Consider the following 23800-nt stretch of genomic DNA (forward strand, 5'->3'; position numbering starts at 1 on the left):
CAAGCAAGCCGTAAAGCAATGGATGCAGGCAAACAAACGAGGAATAGCACATACACCACGATTAGATCATCGGGTCGCATACTTTGGAATTAATAAGAAATAATTATTCAGTCTAAAGAAATAAGAAGTAAAATGTCTAAGTATTTCTCCAAATGTGCACACTCATTACAATAAACGGGAGCAGACACGAATAGTTATGTATGTCTCGTTATTTTATTTAAAATTGATAAGCTGTCTAACATATGATATATTTTGATAATACGAAATGCTAAAAAAATAATATAACACCAATCGACAATATCTGTTATTGTTATTTTTACAAGTAAATTCATGTGTAGGAGAAAACAAAGCAGCTGTCAGTCCATACTATATTGAGTGGCCATCGTAGTGGTGCAACCTGAACGATGTTTTCCCTACTTCCGGTCAAAGCCGCCATTTTGTGAAATAGGCATATAGGTGACGCTGGAGCACGCGGCCATTGTCTCTGTTCAACAAAACAAGTATATATATACACATACGCATATTTTTCCTCAATCAATCACCGAATACAAGGTGCAATTCGATGCCAACTGACCCTTCTCTCTGGTTTCATGTTTGTAAGGAAAATTAAGGGGGAAATTACGATAGCATTTCAGCCAAACATTCATTCGTGCCACGCTGCTTTTCTTTGAACGAAAAAAAACCCTCTGCTCCCCCTACACAATTTCTTCTCCTGTTATTTTATGCTTAAAACAAGCAAATAAATCTGACTACAGGGTAAGAAAAAATTCGTGAACTTTTCCCATAAACACTTAATTCAAGAAAAATTGTCCCACCCCACTGGCCATTTTTTATCCACAATACACATTCGATGTCTGCAGGCACCATTGTCTTTGTTCAACGCAAACAATTCTGTTGCGTTTTTCTTTGAACGAAGTGCTCCGCCTAGATAATTTGACCCATATTCACATGGGTTTGTTTCTCGTTTTTTTTTCTTTGAGAACAATCTATATAGCGCCTTCCACAATCGTTTTGGTGTTAGCTTTACGTAAAATAGAAACACAGAAAAGTACTGAGCGATGGAGAGACCACGAACGCGGAACGTATTATGGACCACGGACTGGCAAACAAACTGGCAACCACGCACTAAAGAAGCAAACTCTGATTTTAAACTCACCTTATTTGTCCCCGGAAAGCGCCAGAGTCGATGCACGGAGTGGACGGAACAAGCCTCGCTTCCATAGCCGAAGGTCAAAAATCCATTTAAACGTGTAGTCCCCGGTGTCCACTCGATCTTACCCAAAAAGCCGAGAAGCGATACCGCAATGGCATCCGGAGAAGGCGCTGGCTGTCGGGATGGAGGTTAGCGGGTCAGAGGTCCGGCACTGAAGGTCTGCGTTCATTATTCACCGTGTGCATTTCACTCTATATCCACTTTCTAATGTATAGCACTTGATAAGGATTAACAGTTTAAAAACAGAAATGCAAGACATCAGAAAATACATTTATTTTTTACTTTCATAACATGAGAGGTGTCATACAATAACAAATATGAGCTTTTAAATCACATTCCTAAGTTAAAAATATACATAAAAATAGATATATGGATCATTACACAAATCACTACTCAAAGGACCTATGTTAAATAACTGCTTCAATATTAATTAACAATAACATTTGGCCAAGGCAGTCCTTGTAAATAGACATATAAATAGACAAATAAAATCATGACATATATGCCGTAGAGCCTGAGATAGAGAAAAATAATAAGGAATTCTGCTTTTACTACCATCTCAGAAATATTGCCAGAATTAGAGGTTTTGTCTCAAGACAGGACTTAGAGAAACTTGTTCATGCTTTCATCACCAGCAGGGCCGATTATTGCAATGGTCAATGGATTTAAAAAGTACTGTTTCTTGTTTAAAAACCACTTCATGGCTACAATACATGACAGATATGCTAATCGAATATGAAACCGATTACTCGGATCAATAGGATTAGGTCATTTAGAAAAAACAAGGGTTCACTCAAAACAAGGTGCCTCAGCATTCAGTTATTATCAGCTTTCAGAAGAGATCAGATGTGCTTCAACAGTAGACACTTTTAAATCTAGATTAAAAACACATCAGTTTAACTTTGCATTTACTGAATGATTTAAAACAGTACGAATAAAACAGTACAAAAGAATAAAACAGTATGAACCTTACCTGTTATAAAGGGAATGAAGCTTACGGTATGGTGCTTACCTGCAGAAATAAATAAAGTACAATAAGAACACACAGAACTTCAATTTTCAAAATTATTTTAACATTAAATGATGATTATTTTACTGGTTTACCTGTTTGTGATTACCACAGGATCCCGTCACCTGGCTGCGGTCTTCATTTGGTGAACGGTTCTTCACTCATAATTGACCTATACAAGAAATAGAGAAGAATAATAAGCAATTCTGCTTTTACATGTAGATGTGTGCCCCAAGAACACAGACACACCGGCTCCAAAAAGTTTAAACAGTACACATTTCTGTTATTTTAATGTGGCAAATGTGTCAGCTTTAAAAGAAGCATACATTACCTTTTAAAGAGGAAATACCTTTTGCATGAAATACCTTTACTCCCAGCATAAGCAAGCAATTTTCAAAATGCTTTTAAAAGTAAATAGTGATTATTTTACTTGTTTACCTGTTTGTGATTACCATGGAATCCTGTCACCATCATTTTTAAGCTTGTAAAGCAAATAATGAAATATTGACTTAGTAGGAAAAAATATTTTGGAAGTATCGTGATAAATGATGAAGAAAATATTTTGCAAAGTGATGGTTAGCACACGGTTGATGGTACCTATTAAATTCCATCATATTTTTTTATTCCTACTATGGAAGTCAATGGTGACTATCTGCTGTGGGTTTACCATCATTCCTCAAAATACCTTCTTTTGTGTTACTCAGAAAAAAACTAATCCTCGTGTTGTTGTAAGCCTGTATGCATGAGTAAATGATGACAGAATTATCATCATAAATTGAAATATCCCTTTAAACTGTATTTCCCCCCTTAAACCTAAACTTATTTTCCTACAGCAAGTCATTTAGGTAATCAAGAAAATACTTTACCCGTTGTCTTTGTGAGTTAAACAAATACAGCTACGCTTCCAGGTCTGTCGACGTTGCTGTGGTTTTTCGACAGCTGTAGTATGAAGGGTAGCGAATGAATGAATACATTGCAAAAAATCATTTCTTACTTGTTATTTCGAACTGTTTTAACTATACAAATATCTAGAAAGTCTTAAAATAAGATGCATTTTTTGATGAGCAAAATGCCCTAAGAAAATAAACCTAGCCTTTAGGGAGAAAAAACTCAGAATTTGGGCTTAAAACAAGCAAATAAATCTGCCAAAGGGGTAAGAAACAAATCTAGATATAAACACTTAATTCAAGAAAAATTGTCGTAGCCCATTGGCAGATTTGTTGGCTTGTTTAATGTACATGCATGTACAATATTTCAATTTGTCTTGTATTTATTAGCATTTTGTATTGCCCAACGCTGTCTAGGTTGTTTAACTGTTGTCATTTTCTTATAAAAGCCTTTATAATTTATTAGTTTGGATGATTGCCATTCCCGAGAACCTCTTATATTGGAAGTAAAAGAATCATCTAAGCATTATTTTGTGCTCTTAGACATGTAGCCGTTTGATTGTGGTTCTATTTAATGGCTAGTCTATTCGTTTGGAATGGTCAAACGGCTATTAGATTTTCACTGACAGCCCAAATTAAGCCTTGTTTTAGCCTAGACACTTATTCGCTGTCTATTAAAAGTTATGTAGTCGTTGAATAGCCGCTTTTTTGATGACTAATGTATTCTTGGGCCGTGGTTAGACGTCTCTTGGATTTTACGTAAAACGACAAGCGAATCTATTTTTAACACAAAGGTCAGGGGAGAGCGCGAACGCAGTCCCCCACTATCAGAAATTTTGCAGTCGAGATTCCCACATTTGGGGAATTCGCAAAGGGTCAGCCCAACCGGAGTGCAATGGCTGAGCCTCGCCCTGGGTGAACCACCTTCATGATCATGGTGTCTCCCCTGCCAGGTAAGTATGAGCGACACCCTTTGAGGCCAGACGGCCGCATCTTCCTGTGACCGATCACATCGACGGCGCCCCCGGAGGCCGTCCGACTAACATTTCATTTACTGTGTGTGACCAGGTGGAAAGCGCACGAAGCCACGTCTGAGACCAAACATTCTTCGAGATCTACCCTGTTTTTATTCCGTTTCCAGCCCGGTTGAACCGTGTAGAGTGAAATATGTGAAACAATTTAAATCAAATGGATTTAAATTGCGCATTCAAATATATGGTTTCGTTATTACAAAGTAACTTTACGTGGAATAGAAACAAAAAAAAATGTACAGAGCAATCAAGAAACAACGAAAGCATAGCAATTTTAGAACATGGATAAATAAAAACACAGGGCTCAATGACTTACCCGTTGTCGTTGTGAGTTAAACAAGTACAGCTATGCTTCCAGGTCTGTCGACGTTGCTGTGGTTTTTCGACAGCTGTAGTATGAAGGGTAGTGAAAAAAGTTTTCAGGTGTTTTTAACATTCCAATCGGTCTCGTTCGCTTATGTTGCGCCTTCAGCTGTGTCGAGGATGTTTAATTCGTCCTCGTATCACCTCCGCAAACTTGTAAAGAAATTAATTAAATACATTACAAAAACATTTCTTTATCAGCGTGTTCATTTCCACGCAAGCTTTTCGTTAAACCAATAAAGCCAACGAAATCCCAGCAATTTTAAAACACACGGATTAGAAAAAACACCGTCATTCACGCACAAAAGAAGCAAATTCTTTTTTTTATACTTGACTTATTTATCCCCGAGATGGGGAGCGCACCATTCATGGAAACACTGCAATACCATGTTGATGCATGGAGTGGAAGGAGCAAGCTCCGCTTCCATTTCCGAAGGTCAAAAATCCATTTAACATATAGTCCCCGGATAGGAGACGTATCAGACATTAAACTGATAAGAACAGATACTACACTTGATCTTAGCCAAAAGGCCGAGAAGCGATACCGGAATAGACGCAGCCAAAGGGGGAGCCGGCGAAGGCGCTGGCTTTTGGGGTGGAGGCTAGCGGGCATTTAACTCTATACGTTCTCATTGTATAACCCAGAGGTAGAACGTTGAGCTAGCAAATCAGAAGTTCATGTTTTAATGCAGGATCTGATCCACGCTCATGAGAGAGAGAGAGAGAGAGAGAGATAGAGAGAATTTAGAATTTTCAAAAAACCTTTATTACAAATTAAAACATTTTCATAACCTCAAATCAGAAAAAACAAAGAAAAAAATATATATAGTAACGGAAATAACAAAAAAATAAGCCAACATAGGAGCAAAGAACAAATCATCTTCAATAACCAGACACAGAGCTCCTCCATAATACCAAATCAATTCAAAAGAAAGAAGATCATTCATTGCTTTAAAGTATCTAAAACCAATAAGGATTCTAGATTTAACTTATTTTAAAAACTGCTAATGTATCATGGCTTCCGGGTCTGTCAACGTTGCTGTGGTTTTTCGACAGCTGTAATATGAAGGGTAGAGTGAAAAAAAATATTTAAGTGTTTTGAACATCCCAATTTGTTCGTTTACTTAGTATTTTCTTAATGTTTTCGAGTTAAAAAATAATTCTTAAATCGAGATACATTTACTTAATAAGCAAAGTGGCTTAGAATTTAAGTCTTGTTTACTGAAATAAATTCTAAAATGTAATAGGTTAAGGCTTAAAACAAGTAAAAATATCTGCCAGTGGGGTAAGAAAAATAAACCTAAATTGAGTTTATTATTGAATTAAGTTGAAACTAGAATTAAGTTTATTTTTCTTACCCCGCTGGCAGATATTTTTTATTTGTTTTAAATATAAACCTGTTGATTTTTATAATTTATTTCAATTATTTTACAAAGTATGCGATCTGATTTTTTTTATCGCGGTGTTTCTTTTATTCCTCGTTTCTTTTCCGTGCATTTGCTTTATTTATTTATTTTTGCTTGTTGCATTTAAATGCACATTTGATTTGTTGCCACATTATTATGTGTTAATGTATTTTTTAACATGTTTATCAACAAAAAGTGCGTTATTATAATTAATTATATAGCTGTGAAATATATACAAGAATTCCCAGCAAAAACAAAACGTTTTTATAACAATTTTCTATTACAATACATAATATCTTAAGCCACTTTGCTTACCAAGTAAATGTATCTCCATTTAAGCATTGTCAGATATTCACTAGAAAACAAGACAAAAACAGTAAGTAAGATATTAATTTACTTTTTTCTTTCAAACATAAATTTACAGACGGCTGGAAATTTTTAATAAAATAACTAGCCATACCTATTCGGGTCTGCTCCCGTTTGCTGTGATGACGGGGGACTTAGTCCAAAGCACATTTTGAGGAATACTTACACATTTTACTTCTTATTTCTTTGAAATTAATTATGCATACACTATGGATTAAAAATGTCCCGACTGCGAACCTGATAAAACCCAGGTAAAAAGCAAATACAAATAAACCATTTTGATTTAGCAAAAGTTTACAAATAAATGCACTCCTTGCACACAACAAGCACGTCTAGTTACCATTCATATTTTGCGTGATTTAAGTTTCGTCGCATACATTTTGGAAGGCACACGATAAAAACAAAATAAGGCTTTTAATGTATGCCGACCTCATTCTCCGTTGAGGGCTTATCAATCATAATAAACGCTGTTAACTCTTCTCATTGAATGGTCTAAATCCAATGCTGGTAAAGAAATCAAATGTGCATTTAAACGCAACAAGCAAGCCGTAAAGCAATGGATGCAGGCAAACAAACGAGGAATAGCACATACACCACGATTAGATCATCGGGTCGCATACTTTGGAATTAATAAGAAATAATTATTCAGTCTAAAGAAATAAGAAGTAAAATGTCTAAGTATTTCTCCAAATGTGCACACTCATTACAATAAACGGGAGCAGACACGAATAGTTATGTATGTCTCGTTATTTTATTTAAAATTGATAAGCTGTCTAACATATGATATATTTTGATAATACGAATTGCTAAAAAAATAATATAACACCAATCGACAATATCTGTTATTGTTATTTTTACAAGTAAATTCATGTGTAGGAGAAAACAAAGCAGCTGTCAGTCCATACTATATTGAGTGGCCATCGTAGTGGTGCAACCTGAACGATGTTTTCCCTACTTCCGGTCAAAGCCGCCATTTTGTGAAATAGGCATATAGGTGACGCTGGAGCACGCGGCCATTGTCTCTGTTCAACAAAACAAGTATATATATACACATACGCATATTTTTCCTCAATCAATCACCGAATACAAGGTGCAATTCGATGCCAACTGACCCTTCTCTCTGGTTTCATGTTTGTAAGGAAAATTAAGGGGGAAATTACGATAGCATTTCAGCCAAACATTCATTCGTGCCACGCTGCTTTTCTTTGAACGAAAAAAAACCCTCTGCTCCCCCTACACAATTTCTTCTCCTGTTATTTTATGCTTAAAACAAGCAAATAAATCTGACTACAGGGTAAGAAAAAATTCGTGAACTTTTCCCATAAACACTTAATTCAAGAAAAATTGTCCCACCCCACTGGCCATTTTTTATCCACAATACACATTCGATGTCTGCAGGCACCATTGTCTTTGTTCAACGCAAACAATTCTGTTGCGTTTTTCTTTGAACGAAGTGCTCCGCCTAGATAATTTGACCCATATTCACATGGGTTTGTTTCTCGTTTTTTTTTCTTTGAGAACAATCTATATAGCGCCTTCCACAATCGTTTTGGTGTTAGCTTTACGTAAAATAGAAACACAGAAAAGTACTGAGCGATGGAGAGACCACGAACGCGGAACGTATTATGAACCACGGACTGGCAAACAAACTGGCAACCACGCACTAAAGAAGCAAACTCTGATTTTAAACTCACCTTATTTGTCCCCGGAAAGCGCCAGAGTCGATGCACGGAGTGGACGGAACAAGCCTCGCTTCCATAGCCGAAGGTCAAAAATCCATTTAAACGTGTAGTCCCCGGTGTCCACTCGATCTTACCCAAAAAGCCGAGAAGCGATACCGCAATGGCATCCGGAGAAGGCGCTGGCTGTCGGGATGGAGGTTAGCGGGTCAGAGGTCCGGCACTGAAGGTCTGCGTTCATTATTCACCGTGTGCATTTCACTCTATATCCACTTTCTAATGTATAGCACTTGATAAGGATTAACAGTTTAAAAACAGAAATGCAAGACATCAGAAAATACATTTATTTTTTACTTTCATAACATGAGAGGTGTCATACAATAACAAATATGAGCTTTAAAATCACATTCCTAAGTTAAAAATATACATAAAAATAGATATATGGATCATTACACAAATCACTACTCAAAGGACCTATGTTAAATAACTGCTTCAATATTAATTAACAATAACATTTGGCCAAGGCAGTCCTTGTAAATAGACATATAAATAGACAAATAAAATCATGACATATATGCCGTAGAGCCTGAGATAGAGAAAAATAATAAGGAATTCTGCTTTTACTACCATCTCAGAAATATTGCCAGAATTAGAGGTTTTGTCTCAAGACAGGACTTAGAGAAACTTGTTCATGCTTTCATCACCAGCAGGGCCGATTATTGCAATGGTCAATGGATTTAAAAAGTACTGTTTCTTGTTTAAAAACCACTTCATGGCTACAATACATGACAGATATGCTAATCGAATATGAAACCGATTACTCGGATCAATAGGATCAGGTCATTTAGAAAAAACAAGGGTTCACTCAAAACAAGGTGCCTCAGCATTCAGTTATTATCAGCTTTCAGAAGAGATCAGATGTGCTTCAACAGTAGACACTTTTAAATCTAGATTAAAAACACATCAGTTTAACTTTGCATTTACTGAATGATTTAAAACAGTACGAATAAAACAGTACAAAAGAATAAAACAGTATGAACCTTACCTGTTATAAAGGGAATGAAGCTTACGGTATGGTGCTTACCTGCAGAAATAAATAAAGTACAATAAGAACACACAGAACTTCAATTTTCAAAATTATTTTAACATTAAATGATGATTATTTTACTGGTTTACCTGTTTGTGATTACCACAGGATCCCGTCACCTGGCTGCGGTCTTCATTTGGTGAACGGTTCTTCACTCATAATTGACCTATACAAGAAATAGAGAAGAATAATAAGCAATTCTGCTTTTACATGTAGATGTGTGCCCCAAGAACACAGACACACCGGCTCCAAAAAGTTTAAACAGTACACATTTCTGTTATTTTAATGTGGCAAATGTGTCAGCTTTAAAAGAAGCATACATTACCTTTTAAAGAGGAAATACCTTTTGCATGAAATACCTTTACTCCCAGCATAAGCAAGCAATTTTCAAAATGCTTTTAAAAGTAAATAGTGATTATTTTACTTGTTTACCTGTTTGTGATTACCATGGAATCCTGTCACCATCATTTTTAAGCTTGTAAAGCAAATAATGAAATATTGACTTAGTAGGAAAAAATATTTTGGAAGTATCGTGATAAATGATGAAGAAAATATTTTGCAAAGTGATGGTTAGCACACGGTTGATGGTACCTATTAAATTCCATCATATTTTTTTATTCCTACTATGGAAGTCAATGGTGACTATCTGCTGTGGGTTTACCATCATTCCTCAAAATACCTTCTTTTGTGTTACTCAGAAAAAACTAATCCTCGTGTTGTTGTAAGCCTGTATGCATGAGTAAATGATGACAGAATTATCATCATAAATTGAAATATCCCTTTAAACTGTATTTCCCCCCTTAAACCTAAACTTATTTTCCTACAGCAAGTCATTTAGGTAATCAAGAAAATACTTTACCCGTTGTCTTTGTGAGTTAAACAAATACAGCTACGCTTCCAGGTCTGTCGACGTTGCTGTGGTTTTTCGACAGCTGTAGTATGAAGGGTAGCGAATGAATGAATACATTGCAAAAAATCATTTCTTACTTGTTATTTCGAACTGTTTTAACTATACAAATATCTAGAAAGTCTTAAAATAAGATGCATTTTTTGATGAGCAAAATGCCCTAAGAAAATAAACCTAGCCTTTAGGGAGAAAAAACTCAGAATTTGGGCTTAAAACAAGCAAATAAATCTGCCAAAGGGGTAAGAAACAAATCTAGATATAAACACTTAATTCAAGAAAAATTGTCGTAGCCCATTGGCAGATTTGTTGGCTTGTTTAATGTACATGCATGTACAATATTTCAATTTGTCTTGTATTTATTAGCATTTTGTATTGCCCAACGCTGTCTAGGTTGTTTAACTGTTGTCATTTTCTTATAAAAGCCTTTATAATTTATTAGTTTGGATGATTGCCATTCCCGAGAACCTCTTATATTGGAAGTAAAAGAATCATCTAAGCATTATTTTGTGCTCTTAGACATGTAGCCGTTTGATTGTGGTTCTATTTAATGGCTAGTCTATTCGTTTGGAATGGTCAAACGGCTATTAGATTTTCACTGACAGCCCAAATTAAGCCTTGTTTTAGCCTAGACACTTATTCGCTGTCTATTAAAAGTTATGTAGTCGTTGAATAGCCGCTTTTTTGATGACTAATGTATTCTTGGGCCGTGGTTAGACGTCTCTTGGATTTTACGTAAAACGACAAGCGAATCTATTTTTAACACAAAGGTCAGGGGAGAGCGCGAACGCAGTCCCCCACTATCAGAAATTTTGCAGTCGAGATTCCCACATTTGGGGAATTCGCAAAGGGTCAGCCCAACCGGAGTGCAATGGCTGAGCCTCGCCCTGGGTGAACCACCTTCATGATCATGGTGTCTCCCCTGCCAGGTAAGTATGAGCGACACCCTTTGAGGCCAGACGGCCGCGTCTTCCTGTGACCGATCACATCGACGGCGCCCCCGGAGGCCGTCCGACTAACATTTCATTTACTGTGTGTGACCAGGTGGAAAGCGCACGAAGCCACGTCTGAGACCAAACATTCTTCGAGATCTACCCTGTTTTTATTCCGTTTCCAGCCCGGTTGAACCGTGTAGAGTGAAATATGTGAAACAATTTAAATCAAATGGATTTAAATTGCGCATTCAAATATATGGTTTCGTTATTACAAAGTAACTTTACGTGGAATAGAAACAAAAAAAAATGTACAGAGCAATCAAGAAACAACGAAAGCATAGCAATTTTAGAACGTGGATAAATAAAAACACAGGGCTCAATGACTTACCCGTTGTCGTTGTGAGTTAAACAAGTACAGCTATGCTTCCAGGTCTGTCGACGTTGCTGTGGTTTTTCGACAGCTGTAGTATGAAGGGTAGTGAAAAAAGTTTTCAGGTGTTTTTAACATTCCAATCGGTCTCGTTCGCTTTTGTTGCGCCTTCAGCTGTGTCGAGGATGTTTAATTCGTCCTCGTATCACCTCCGCAAACTTGTAAAGAAATTAATTAAATACATTACAAAAACATTTCTTTATCAGCGTGTTCATTTCCACGCAAGCTTTTCGTTAAACCAATAAAGCCAACGAAATCACAGCAATTTTAAAACACACGGATTAGAAAAAACACCGTCATTCACGCACAAAAGAAGCAAATTCTTTTTTTTATACTTGACTTATTTATCCCCGAGATGGGGAGCGCACCATTCATGGAAACACTGCAATACCATGTTGATGCATGGAGTGGAAGGAGCAAGCTCCGCTTCCATTTCCGAAGGTCAAAAATCCATTTAACATATAGTCCCCGGATAGGAGACGTATCAGACATTACATTAAACTGATAAGAACAGATACTACACTTGATCTTAGCCAAAAGGCCGAGAAGCGATACCGGAATAGACGCAGCCAAAGGGGGAGCCGGCGAAGGCGCTGGCTTTTGGGGTGGAGGCTAGCGGGCATTTAACTCTATACGTTCTCATTGTATAACCCAGAGGTAGAACGTTGAGCTAGCAAATCAGAAGTTCATGTTTTAATGCAGGATCTGATCCACGCTCATGAGAGAGAGAGAGAGAGAGAGAGAGAGAGATAGAGAGAATTTAGAATTTTCAAAAAACCTTTATTACAAATTAAAACATTTTCATAACCTCAAATCAGAAAAAACAAAGAAAAAAATATATATAGTAACGGAAATAACAAAAAAATAAGCCAACATAGGAGCAAAGAACAAATCATCTTCAATAACCAGACACAGAGCTCCTCCATAATACCAAATCAATTCAAAAGAAAGAAGATCATTCATTGCTTTAAAGTATCTAAAACCAATAAGGATTCTAGATTTAACTTATTTTAAAAACTGCTAATGTATCATGGCTTCCGGGTCTGTCAACGTTGCTGTGGTTTTTCGACAGCTGTAATATGAAGGGTAGAGTGAAAAAAAATATTTAAGTGTTTTGAACATCCCAATTTGTTCGTTTACTTAGTATTTTCTTAATGTTTTCGAGTTAAAAAATAATTCTTAAATCGAGATACATTTACTTAATAAGCAAAGTGGCTTAGAATTTAAGTCTTGTTTACTGAAATAAATTCTAAAATGTAATAGGTTAAGGCTTAAAACAAGTAAAAATATCTGCCAGTGGGGTAAGAAAAATAAACCTAAATTGAGTTTATTATTGAATTAAGTTGAAACTAGAATTAAGTTTATTTTTCTTACCCCGCTGGCAGATATTTTTTATTTGTTTTAAATATAAACCTGTTGATTTTTATAATTTATTTCAATTATTTTACAAAGTATGCGATCTGATTTTTTTAATCGCGGTGTTTCTTTTATTCCTCGTTTCTTTTCCGTGCATTTGCTTTATTTATTTATTTTTGCTTGTTGCATTTAAATGCACATTTGATTTGTTGCCACATTATTATGTGTTAATGTATTTTTTAACATGTTTATCAACAAAAAGTGCGTTATTATAATTAATTATATAGCTGTGAAATATATACAAGAATTCCCAGCAAAAACAAAACGTTTTTATAACAATTTTCTATTACAATACATAATATCTTAAGCCACTTTGCTTACCAAGTAAATGTATCTCCATTTAAGCATTGTCAGATATTCACTAGAAAACAAGACAAAAACAGTAAGTAAGATATTAATTTACTTTTTTCTTTCAAACATAAATTTACAGACGGCTGGAAATTTTTAATAAAATAACTAGCCATACCTATTCGGGTCTGCTCCCGTTTGCTGTGATGACGGGGGACTTAGTCCAAAGCACATTTTGAGGAATACTTACACATTTTACTTCTTATTTCTTTGAAATTAATTATGCATACACTATGGATTAAAAATGTCCCGACTGCGAACCTGATAAAACCCAGGTAAAAAGCAAATACAAATAAACCATTTTGATTTAGCAAAAGTTTACAAATAAATGCACTCCTTGCACACAACAAGCACGTCTAGTTACCATTCATATTTTGCGTGATTTAAGTTTCGTCGCATACATTTTGGAAGGCACACGATAAAAACAAAATAAGGCTTTTAATGTATGCCGACCTCATTCTCCGTTGAGGGCTTATCAATCATAATAAACGCTGTTAACTCTTCTCATTGAATGGTCTAAATCCAATGCTGGTAAAGAAATCAAATGTGCATTTAAACGCAACAAGCAAGCCGTAAAGCAATGGATGCAGGCAAACAAACGAGGAATAGCACATACACCACGATTAGATCATCGGGTCGCATACTTTGGAATTAATAAGAAATAATTATTCAGTCTAAAGAAATAAGAAGTAAAATGTCTAAGTATTTCTCCAAATGTGCACACTCATTACAATAAACGGGAGCAGACACGAATAGTTATGTATGTCTCGTTATTTTATTTAAAATTGATAAGCTGTCTAACATATGATATATTTTGATAATACGAAATGCTAAAAAAATAATATAACACCAATCGACAATATCTGTTATTGTTATTTTTACAAGTAAATTCATGTGTAGGAGAAAACAAAGCAGCTGTCAGTCCATACTATATTGAGTGGCCATCGTAGTGGTGCAACCTGAACGATGTTTTCCCTACTTCCGGTCAAAGCCGCCATTTTGTGAAATAGGCATATAGGTGACGCTGGAGCACGCGGCCATTGTCTCTGTTCAACAAAACAAGTATATATATACACATACGCATATTTTTCCTCAATCAATCACCGAATACAAGGTGCAATTCGATGCCAACTGACCCTTCTCTCTGGTTTCATGTTTGTAAGGAAAATTAAGGGGGAAATTACGATAGCATTTCAGCCAAACATTCATTCGTGCCACGCTGCTTTTCTTTGAACGAAAAAAAAACCCTCTGCTCCCCCTACACAATTTATTCTCCTGTTATTTTATGCTTAAAACAAGCAAATAAATCTGACTACAGGGTAAGAAAAAATTCGTGAACTTTTCCCATAAACACTTAATTCAAGAAAAATTGTCCCACCCCACTGGCCATTTTTTATCCACAATACACATTCGATGTCTGCAGGCACCATTGTCTTTGTTCAACGCAAACAATTCTGTTGCGTTTTTCTTTGAACGAAGTGCTCCGCCTAGATAATTTGACCCATATTCACATGGGTTTGTTTCTCGTTTTTTTTTCTTTGAGAACAATCTATATAGCGCCTTCCACAATCGTCTTGGTGTTAGCTTTACGTAAAATAGAAACACAGAAAAGTACTGAGCGATGGAGAGACCACGAACGCGGAACGTATTATGGACCACGGACTGGCAAACAAACTGGCAACCACGCACTAAAGAAGCAAACTCTGATTTTAAACTCACCTTATTTGTCCCCGGAAAGCGCCAGAGTCGATGCACGGAGTGGACGGAACAAGCCTCGCTTCCATAGCCGAAGGTCAAAAATCCATTTAAACGTGTAGTCCCCGGTGTCCACTCGATCTTACCCAAAAAGCCGAGAAGCGATACCGCAATGGCATCCGGAGAAGGCGCTGGCTGTCGGGATGGAGGTTAGCGGGTCAGAGGTCCGGCACTGAAGGTCTGCGTTCATTATTCACCGTGTGCATTTCACTCTATATCCACTTTCTAATGTATAGCACTTGATAAGGATTAACAGTTTAAAAACAGAAATGCAAGACATCAGAAAATACATTTATTTTTTACTTTCATAACATGAGAGGTGTCATACAATAACAAATATGAGCTTTAAAATCACATTCCTAAGTTAAAAATATACATAAAAATAGATATATGGATCATTACACAAATCACTACTCAAATGACCTATGTTAAATAACTGCTTCAATATTAATTAACAATAACATTTGGCCAAGGCAGTCCTTGTAAATAGACATATAAATAGACAAATAAAATCATGACATATATGCCGTAGAGCCTGAGATAGAGAAAAATAATAAGGAATTCTGCTTTTACTACCATCTCAGAAATATTGCCAGAATTAGAGGTTTTGTCTCAAGACAGGACTTAGAGAAACTTGTTCATGCTTTCATCACCAGCAGGGCCGATTATTGCAATGGTCAATGGATTTAAAAAGTACTGTTTCTTGTTTAAAAACCACTTCATGGCTACAATACATGACAGATATGCTAATCGAATATGAAACCGATTACTCGGATCAATAGGATCAGGTCATTTAGAAAAAACAAGGGTTCACTCAAAACAAGGTGCCTCAGCATTCAGTTATTATCAGCTTTCAGAAGAGATCAGATGTGCTTCAACAGTAGACACTTTTAAATCTAGATTAAAAACACATCAGTTTAACTTTGCATTTACTGAATGATTTAAAACAGTACGAATAAAACAGTACAAAAGAATAAAACAGTATGAACCTTACCTGTTATAAAGGGAATGAAGCTTACGGTATGGTGCTTACCTGCAGAAATAAATAAAGTACAATAAGAACACACAGAACTTCAATTTTCAAAATTATTTTAACATTAAATGATGATTATTTTACTGGTTTACCTGTTTGTGATTACCACAGGATCCCGTCACCTGGCTGCGGTCTTCATTTGGTGAACGGTTCTTCACTCATAATTGACCTATACAAGAAATAGAGAAGAATAATAAGCAATTCTGCTTTTACATGTAGATGTGTGCCCCAAGAACACAGACACACCGGCTCCAAAAAGTTTAAACAGTACACATTTCTGTTATTTTAATGTGGCAAATGTGTCAGCTTTAAAAGAAGCATACATTACCTTTTAAAGAGGAAATACCTTTTGCATGAAATACCTTTACTCCCAGCATAAGCAAGCAATTTTCAAAATGCTTTTAAAAGTAAATAGTGATTATTTTACTTGTTTACCTGTTTGTGATTACCATGGAATCCTGTCACCATCATTTTTAAGCTTGTAAAGCAAATAATGAAATATTGACTTAGTAGGAAAAAATATTTTGGAAGTATCGTGATAAATGATGAAGAAAATATTTTGCAAAGTGATGGTTAGCACACGGTTGATGGTACCTATTAAATTCCATCATATTTTTTTATTCCTACTATGGAAGTCAATGGTGACTATCTGCTGTGGGTTTACCATCATTCCTCAAAATACCTTCTTTTGTGTTACTCAGAAAAAAACTAATCCTCGTGTTGTTGTAAGCCTGTATGCATGAGTAAATGATGACAGAATTATCATCATAAATTGAAATATCCCTTTAAACTGTATTTCCCCCCTTAAACCTAAACTTATTTTCCTACAGCAAGTCATTTAGGTAATCAAGAAAATACTTTACCCGTTGTCTTTGTGAGTTAAACAAATACAGCTACGCTTCCAGGTCTGTCGACGTTGCTGTGGTTTTTCGACAGCTGTAGTATGAAGGGTAGCGAATGAATGAATACATTGCAAAAAATCATTTCTTACTTGTTATTTCGAACTGTTTTAACTATACAAATATCTAGAAAGTCTTAAAATAAGATGCATTTTTTGATGAGCAAAATGCCCTAAGAAAATAAACCTAGCCTTTAGGGAGAAAAAACTCAGAATTTGGGCTTAAAACAAGCAAATAAATCTGCCAAAGGGGTAAGAAACAAATCTAGATATAAACACTTAATTCAAGAAAAATTGTCGTAGCCCATTGGCAGATTTGTTGGCTTGTTTAATGTACATGCATGTACAATATTTCAATTTGTCTTGTATTTATTAGCATTTTGTATTGCCCAACGCTGTCTAGGTTGTTTAACTGTTGTCATTTTCTTATAAAAGCCTTTATAATTTATTAGTTTGGATGATTGCCATTCCCGAGAACCTCTTATATTGGAAGTAAAAGAATCATCTAAGCATTATTTTGTGCTCTTAGACATGTAGCCGTTTGATTGTGGTTCTATTTAATGGCTAGTCTATTCGTTTGGAATGGTCAAACGGCTATTAGATTTTCACTGACAGCCCAAATTAAGCCTTGTTTTAGCCTAGACACTTATTCGCTGTCTATTAAAAGTTATGTAGTCGTTGAATAGCCGCTTTTTTGATGACTAATGTATTCTTGGGCCGTGGTTAGATGTCTCTTGGATTTTACGTAAAACGACAAGCGAATCTATTTTTAACACAAAGGTCAGGGGAGAGCGCGAACGCAGTCCCCCACTATCAGAAATTTTGCAGTCGAGATTCCCACATTTGGGGAATTCGCAAAGGGTCAGCCCAACCGGAGTGCAATGGCTGAGCCTCGCCCTGGGTGAACCACCTTCATGATCATGGTGTCTCCCCTGCCAGGTAAGTATGAGCGACACCCTTTGAGGCCAGACGGCCGCATCTTCCTGTGACCGATCACATCGACGGCGCCCCCGGAGGCCGTCCGACTAACATTTCATTTACTGTGTGTGACCAGGTGGAAAGCGCACGAAGCCACGTCTGAGACCAAACATTCTTCGAGATCTACCCTGTTTTTATTCCGTTTCCAGCCCGGTTGAACCGTGTAGAGTGAAATATGTGAAACAATTTAAATCAAATGGATTTAAATTGCGCATTCAAATATATGGTTTCGTTATTACAAAGTAACTTTACGTGGAATAGAAACAAAAAACAATGTACAGAGCAATCAAGAAACAACGAAAGCATAGCAATTTTAGAACGTGGATAAATAAAAACACAGGGCTCAATGACTTACCCGTTGTCGTTGTGAGTTAAACAAGTACAGCTATGCTTCCAGGTCTGTCGACGTTGCTGTGGTTTTTCGACAGCTGTAGTATGAAGGGTAGTGAAAAAAGTTTTCAGGTGTTTTTAACATTCCAATCGGTCTCGTTCGCTTTTGTTGCGCCTTCAGCTGTGTCGAGGATGTTTAATTCGTCCTCGTATCACCTCCGCAAACTTGTAAAGAAATTAATTAAATACATTACAAAAACATTTCTTTATCAGCGTGTTCATTTCCACGCAAGCTTTTCGTTAAACCAATAAAGCCAACGAAATCACAGCAATTTTAAAACACACGGATTAGAAAAAACACCGTCATTCACGCACAAAAGAAGCAAATTCTTTTTTTTATACTTGACTTATTTATCCCCGAGATGGGGAGCGCACCATTCATGGAAACACTGCAATACCATGTTGATGCATGGAGTGGAAGGAGCAAGCTCCGCTTCCATTTCCGAAGGTCAAAAATCCATTTAACATATAGTCCCCGGATAGGAGACGTATCAGACATTAAACTGATAAGAACAGATTTTTTTTTTTTTTTTTTTTTTTTCTATTTTTGTTTATTGAAACAAGATCATCATATAAATAACAGCACATGCTGTAAACAAGTCAGGTTACATAAAACATTTTATACCCCTGCACATGCAGGTCTAAAAACAAAAAATAGATCTGAAATAAAACATAATTTTAATGAGGATTAAAAACGCAATTTAAATCCTGAAACTCTAAAACACAAAATATAAGATATCCACATGCTATTTAAAAGCACCTCTATACAATTTATGTTATCTTTAAAACCATTAAAAATAACTACAGTTCAATATACTTAATTTTTTAGAATAACATTAGCTATTTGCAAGTGCTTCCAGTGTGTTTTAAGAACCAGGATAAAAAACAGTGTTAAAATAGCATTTAAAACAGTAATTTGTAAGCCTCTAATCAGTAAAAGCAAGATAAAATGGGGTGAAAACAGTGTTCTATTATACTGGACCGGGGAGGTGAGCCTTCCCTTCCGGCCCACCCCTGGCCCTCAGTTTCAAGCCATCAGACCCTGCTTCAGGGACCCAGAGGAGATCCCCACCCGCTGGCCCGCTGTTCCCGTAGCCAATGGTGGTGAGGGTGCATCTACGGGCGACCAGGGTCGGTGGCGGCCAGGACCCTCTCTGTGGCAACCCCGGCCCCCCCATCCGAATGATTAGGTGCGGTGCCCCTGCAGCATGTACTCGACCGTCCTTACAGTGGCGTGGAGGGGCACCGTCACCCGTTTCCCCACCAGCAGGTTTCTGGCAGTCCAGATTGCATGCTTTATAGCGTTCAGGGTGAGCCAGAGCTGTGTAAACTGTTTTTTTGTTAAGTCCTTCATGCTCCAGCCCACCCCTAGGACGGCGAGTTTGTAGTCCATCTGGACTCCACCCGCTGGCAGGCACGGGAAAACTAGGGGGCCGGTCGCGGTCCACTGGTCCTGTGCAGCGCCGCACTCCCAGAGGACATGCCGCACGGTCTCCTGTTGATCACACCCAGGCCGTGGGCATTTTGCGTTGGTGGACATGCCCCTGGAGTGCATAACCGCCCTGGTCGGGAGGATCTCATGGGCCGCCATCCACGAAAGGTCCTTATGCCGGTTCTGGAGGGCAGGGTGGGCTGCGTTCCTCCACGCAGTCTTTGCCTCGCTCTCCATTAGGCCTGACACTGGGCTCACCTTCTCCCGATCCTGCACAACAGAGATTATTTTTTTATGATTAGTTAAAACGTTCAAATTTTGGTTTTCACAATCATATTTCTTTAAAAATTTCTTAATAAAACCATATTCTTTTGGCAAGTTAAAAGACACTGGGGCTCTGAGATCTACTTTTAAAACTTTTAAAGTGCGTAAATACGACCCCATCCAAAACTTAACCATTGCTGTGGTCGCACTACTTGATGGGGCCGTAGCGTACTTGATGTGTAATGCTGTGAAATTACTCCCTAAAAACAAGCTGAGGTCCGGAAGACCTTTCCCTCCGTTTTCCTTTCTCTTTTTGATGATTTCTCTTCGTGTCCTCTCCCACTTAGAACCCCAAAGGAAATAAAAAACTGCTCTTTCTACAGCTAAAATGAAGAACCTGGGGGGGCTAAAAACAGAACACAATAATAAAAACAGGGGTAAAATCACAGCTTTAAAAACTAAAATCTTTCCCTCCATAGTCAAAGTCCTCAGTCCCCACAGTCCTAGTCGCTGTCTCACTTTGCCTAAAATTCCACTCCAGTTACCACTTCCCCCACCCTCACTGTCAAATTTTACACCTAAAATTTTTATGTCCGTTTTTCTGAGTGTCACGTCCAGTCCTCCCAAGTCTTTATCACCCAACTGTCCAAAGAGCTGGGCCTCAGACTTGTTCCTGTTTAATATTGAGCCTGAGGCCTGTCCATAAAAGTCTGTTAACTCCAAAGCTCTCCGGACAGATAAAAAGTCAGTAGTTAAAATTGTCACGTCATCCATATATAACACACATTTTGTTGTCACTCCTCCCATTCCTGGTACTTTAAAACCTTCAATCCGTTGGTCCCTTCTCAAGAGCTGTGCCAGTGGCTCTATGCAAGCCACATACAGGAGCGGAGATAACGGGCAGCCCTGACGGACGCCGCTGTGTATATTGACAGCATTTGTTAGATGCCCGTTAACAAGGATTTTGCTGGTTATATCGTTATACAGCAATCCCACCCATGCTAAGAACCTCCCTGGGAACCCCATTTTACACAGTACCTGCAAAAGGTACTGGTGCGAGACACGGTCAAAAGCTTTTTCAAAGTCTAAATTTAACACTATTAGGCCAATGTTTCTGTCTCTCGCAAAACAGATGACGTCTCTAATCAATATCAGGCTGTCTGTGATCCTCTTCCCGGGCACAGCGCATGCTTGATCCGGGTGGATCACATCTTTTAAAAACATAGACATTCGTGATGCTAAAAGCTTACTAAAAAGTTTACAGTCAAGGTTTAAAAGGCTGATTGGTCTCCACGTTTTCAAATCGGTCTTATCCCCTTTTTTGTGTAGAAGTGAAACAATACCTATTCTAAAACTGTCAGGGAGTCGGTCCAGTCTGTCAAAGTCATTAAAAGCCTTTAAAAGTTCTGGTGCTAAAATGTCCCAAAATTTTGCATAAAACTCCACCGGAAGGCCATCACTTCCCGGTGACTTACCTGTTTTGAAATCCTTCATGCCTTTAGTGAGCTCTAAAATAGTAAAATCTTGGGTTAAAACCTCACACTCATTATCAATTTTCTTATTTAAGTTTTCCAGAACTTTACTTATTGCTTCATCAGTTACTTCTTTCTTTTTGTATAAATCCTTATAAAATGTTTCCACTTCCTCTAAAATTCCTTCAGTGTTACTGACTTCCTTGTCGCCATTTTTAAGTTTAGCTATTAGCCCCTTGTTTGTTATAATTTTCTTAAAAAAGTATCGTGTACATTTTTCACCTTCTTCTATATCTTTTTCTTGACTCCTTAAAATCACCCCTTTATTTCTTTCTTTTTCGATCTCAGCCATTTTCTTCTTAACCTCTTTTAATTCTTCATTAAAATCAAAGCCCTCATTTACTAACTTAAAATACTTTTGTAGTCTTTTTTGCAGTCCCAACATGCATCGCTTTTCTTTGTTCTTTTTTTCCGTCCCTTTCTGTCTAAAAAACAGTTTTGTCCGATGCTTCACCATTTCCCACCACTGTGCATGTGAATCAAAAAAGTCCTGGAGGGTCTGCCATTGACTGAATTGCTCCCTGTATTCTCTAACTATCTCCTCGTTCTGCAACAGGGAGCAATTCAGTTTCCAGATCCCTCTCCCTATCGTCAGGTTGCTGGTGAGGGAAAGTGTGCAAGACAACATAGCGTGATCAGTAAAAAACAAGGGTGTTAATCTAGCATCAGTTGGCGGACAGTCACGCACGAAGATGTAGTCGATGCGCGAGGCATTGGTGCCATCACCACTGACCCAGGTGTAGCCCGGCTCTCTTGGATGCAAAGTCTTAAAACAGTCAACTAATTTAAAATCCTTAACCAAACTTTGCATTAAAACTGACGTCTTGTCAACCTTAAAATCTTCCCCTGCCCTCTTCCTGTCTGTCTTAGCTAAGACACAATTAAAATCCCCCCCAACCACTAAAGGTGCCCTCCCAAGCATGTGGGACTGCAGTTCCTCTAAAAGCTCATACCTATCATTTTTACCTGTAAAACCATACACATTTAACACTTTAAAATCTCTATCTAAAAAAGTCAAGTTTGCTAAAATGGCCCGTCCATCTCTCACCACCGTGCTCCCCTTCACCAAGATATGAGGGTTATTTAGTAAAATCGCCACTCCGTCGTTTTTGTTAAAATTTGACCCGCTCCATATGGAGGGTCCCGGCGTCCATTTCTCCTCCCACATCCTGTAACTAGATAAAAAAGGTAAGCCACATTCTTGTAATAAAAAGATATCAGACTTTTGAGATTTTAAAAATGATAAAACCATTTGTGCTTTTATCATAGACTTTACACTTCTTACATTAATAGTGGAAATTGTGAGTGCCATGATAAAATTAAGTAAAAAAGGCATGAGCTTAAAGGAAATTAAAACATATTATTTAAAAGACTACGCATTTTGTTGAGGTCATGAAATCTCTTGTGACACTTGCTCCTCTTTAATACTAATAGTTTTAGGTTCAGGAGGAGGAGTGCCTATCACCTTGGGATCCGCAGAGAAATTCTCTTGCGGCTCCTTTGGCGATGATGTTCTCAGCTGTATTTGCAGAAAAGATACCTCATTCGGGGATACTGAGGGCCACACCCTGTCCTCCTCATTGTCACCCGAACTGGTGGACCTCAATTTTTTCTCCTCTGTTTGACACAAAGGGGACCCCGCAGGTCTTTTTTGCAATTGTGCATTTGGTAACCAATCAGAAGTTATATCACCGGTGCTTTCAATATAATTTTCTTCCATTTCTACTTCTGGTACTGTTATCAAAGAGGAGGCGTCTGATTCATCTGACTCCTCCTCTTCCCTTTCCTTGTCTGCCACCACACATAACTTTACCTTGTCTTGTTGGGGGGGAGGAGCTTCATCTTCCCGGCCGTTACTCGCTTCTGGCTCCGCCCCTTGGACCGCCCCCTCCGCTCCGTTTTGGCCAATCCCTGGGCTTGAATGAGTATTTGAAATTCCCTCCAAAACCTCAGGGACCGCCTCTTCCTCTCTGATCGGGTTGTTTGGGGCGGCCATTTTAGCTTTCAGTATGTTGGCAAACGATTTAGGGCAATCTCTATAAAGATGGTTAAATTCCCCACAGAGATTGCACTTCCTGCCATTGGTACATTCATCAAAAACGTGACCAATTTCTCTGCACTTTCCACACACTATTTCCTGGCATGCCTCGGCGAGATGCCCATTTTGGCCACACTTGCGGCACAATTTGGGCATCCCTTGATAATGAATGTAACCTCTATTTTCGCCCAGCACAATCATGGAAGGTATTTGACTCAAGCCGTGAAACCCGCTTGGATTCTCCCATTGTTTAATGGGCACTCTCCAAGCGCAGTTCCAGATGCCGTCTTCATCTAACACCTTAACTGGCTGTCCACGAATAGAGCAATATCTAGCCAACCACACATAAATGTCCTCTCCACTCACAGTTTCATTAAACATCCTGACAATTACTACCTTAAGCGAA

General features: G+C 37.7%; 5 non-coding genes and 1 pseudogene across 5 annotated transcripts; all 6 read right to left on the reverse strand.

The window, feature by feature from the left end:
• Positions 1 to 3905: 3905 nt before the first annotated feature.
• Positions 3906 to 4070, reverse strand: LOC135764584 (U1 spliceosomal RNA). Its single transcript, XR_010540111.1, has one exon. It is a non-coding gene; the product is annotated as a U1 spliceosomal RNA (small nuclear RNA).
• A 785-nt stretch (positions 4071 to 4855) lies between these two features.
• LOC135764402 (U2 spliceosomal RNA) lies at positions 4856 to 5046 on the reverse strand. Its single transcript, XR_010539951.1, has one exon. It is a non-coding gene; the product is annotated as a U2 spliceosomal RNA (small nuclear RNA).
• Positions 5047 to 10717: 5671 nt separating this feature from the next.
• Positions 10718 to 10882, reverse strand: LOC135764304 (U1 spliceosomal RNA). The gene has a single exon (XR_010539859.1). It is a non-coding gene; the product is annotated as a U1 spliceosomal RNA (small nuclear RNA).
• Positions 10883 to 11667: 785 nt separating this feature from the next.
• Positions 11668 to 11863, reverse strand: LOC135764534 (U2 spliceosomal RNA). Its single transcript, XR_010540081.1, has one exon. It is a non-coding gene; the product is annotated as a U2 spliceosomal RNA (small nuclear RNA).
• A 5679-nt stretch (positions 11864 to 17542) lies between these two features.
• Positions 17543 to 17707, reverse strand: LOC135764316 (U1 spliceosomal RNA). The gene has a single exon (XR_010539871.1). It is a non-coding gene; the product is annotated as a U1 spliceosomal RNA (small nuclear RNA).
• A 785-nt stretch (positions 17708 to 18492) lies between these two features.
• Positions 18493 to 18694, reverse strand: LOC135764549 (U2 spliceosomal RNA; annotated as a pseudogene).
• Positions 18695 to 23800: the final 5106 nt, after the last annotated feature.

This window comes from Paramisgurnus dabryanus, chromosome 9 (assembly GCF_030506205.2).
Source record: "Paramisgurnus dabryanus chromosome 9, PD_genome_1.1, whole genome shotgun sequence".
NCBI lineage: Eukaryota > Metazoa > Chordata > Actinopteri > Cypriniformes > Cobitidae > Paramisgurnus > Paramisgurnus dabryanus.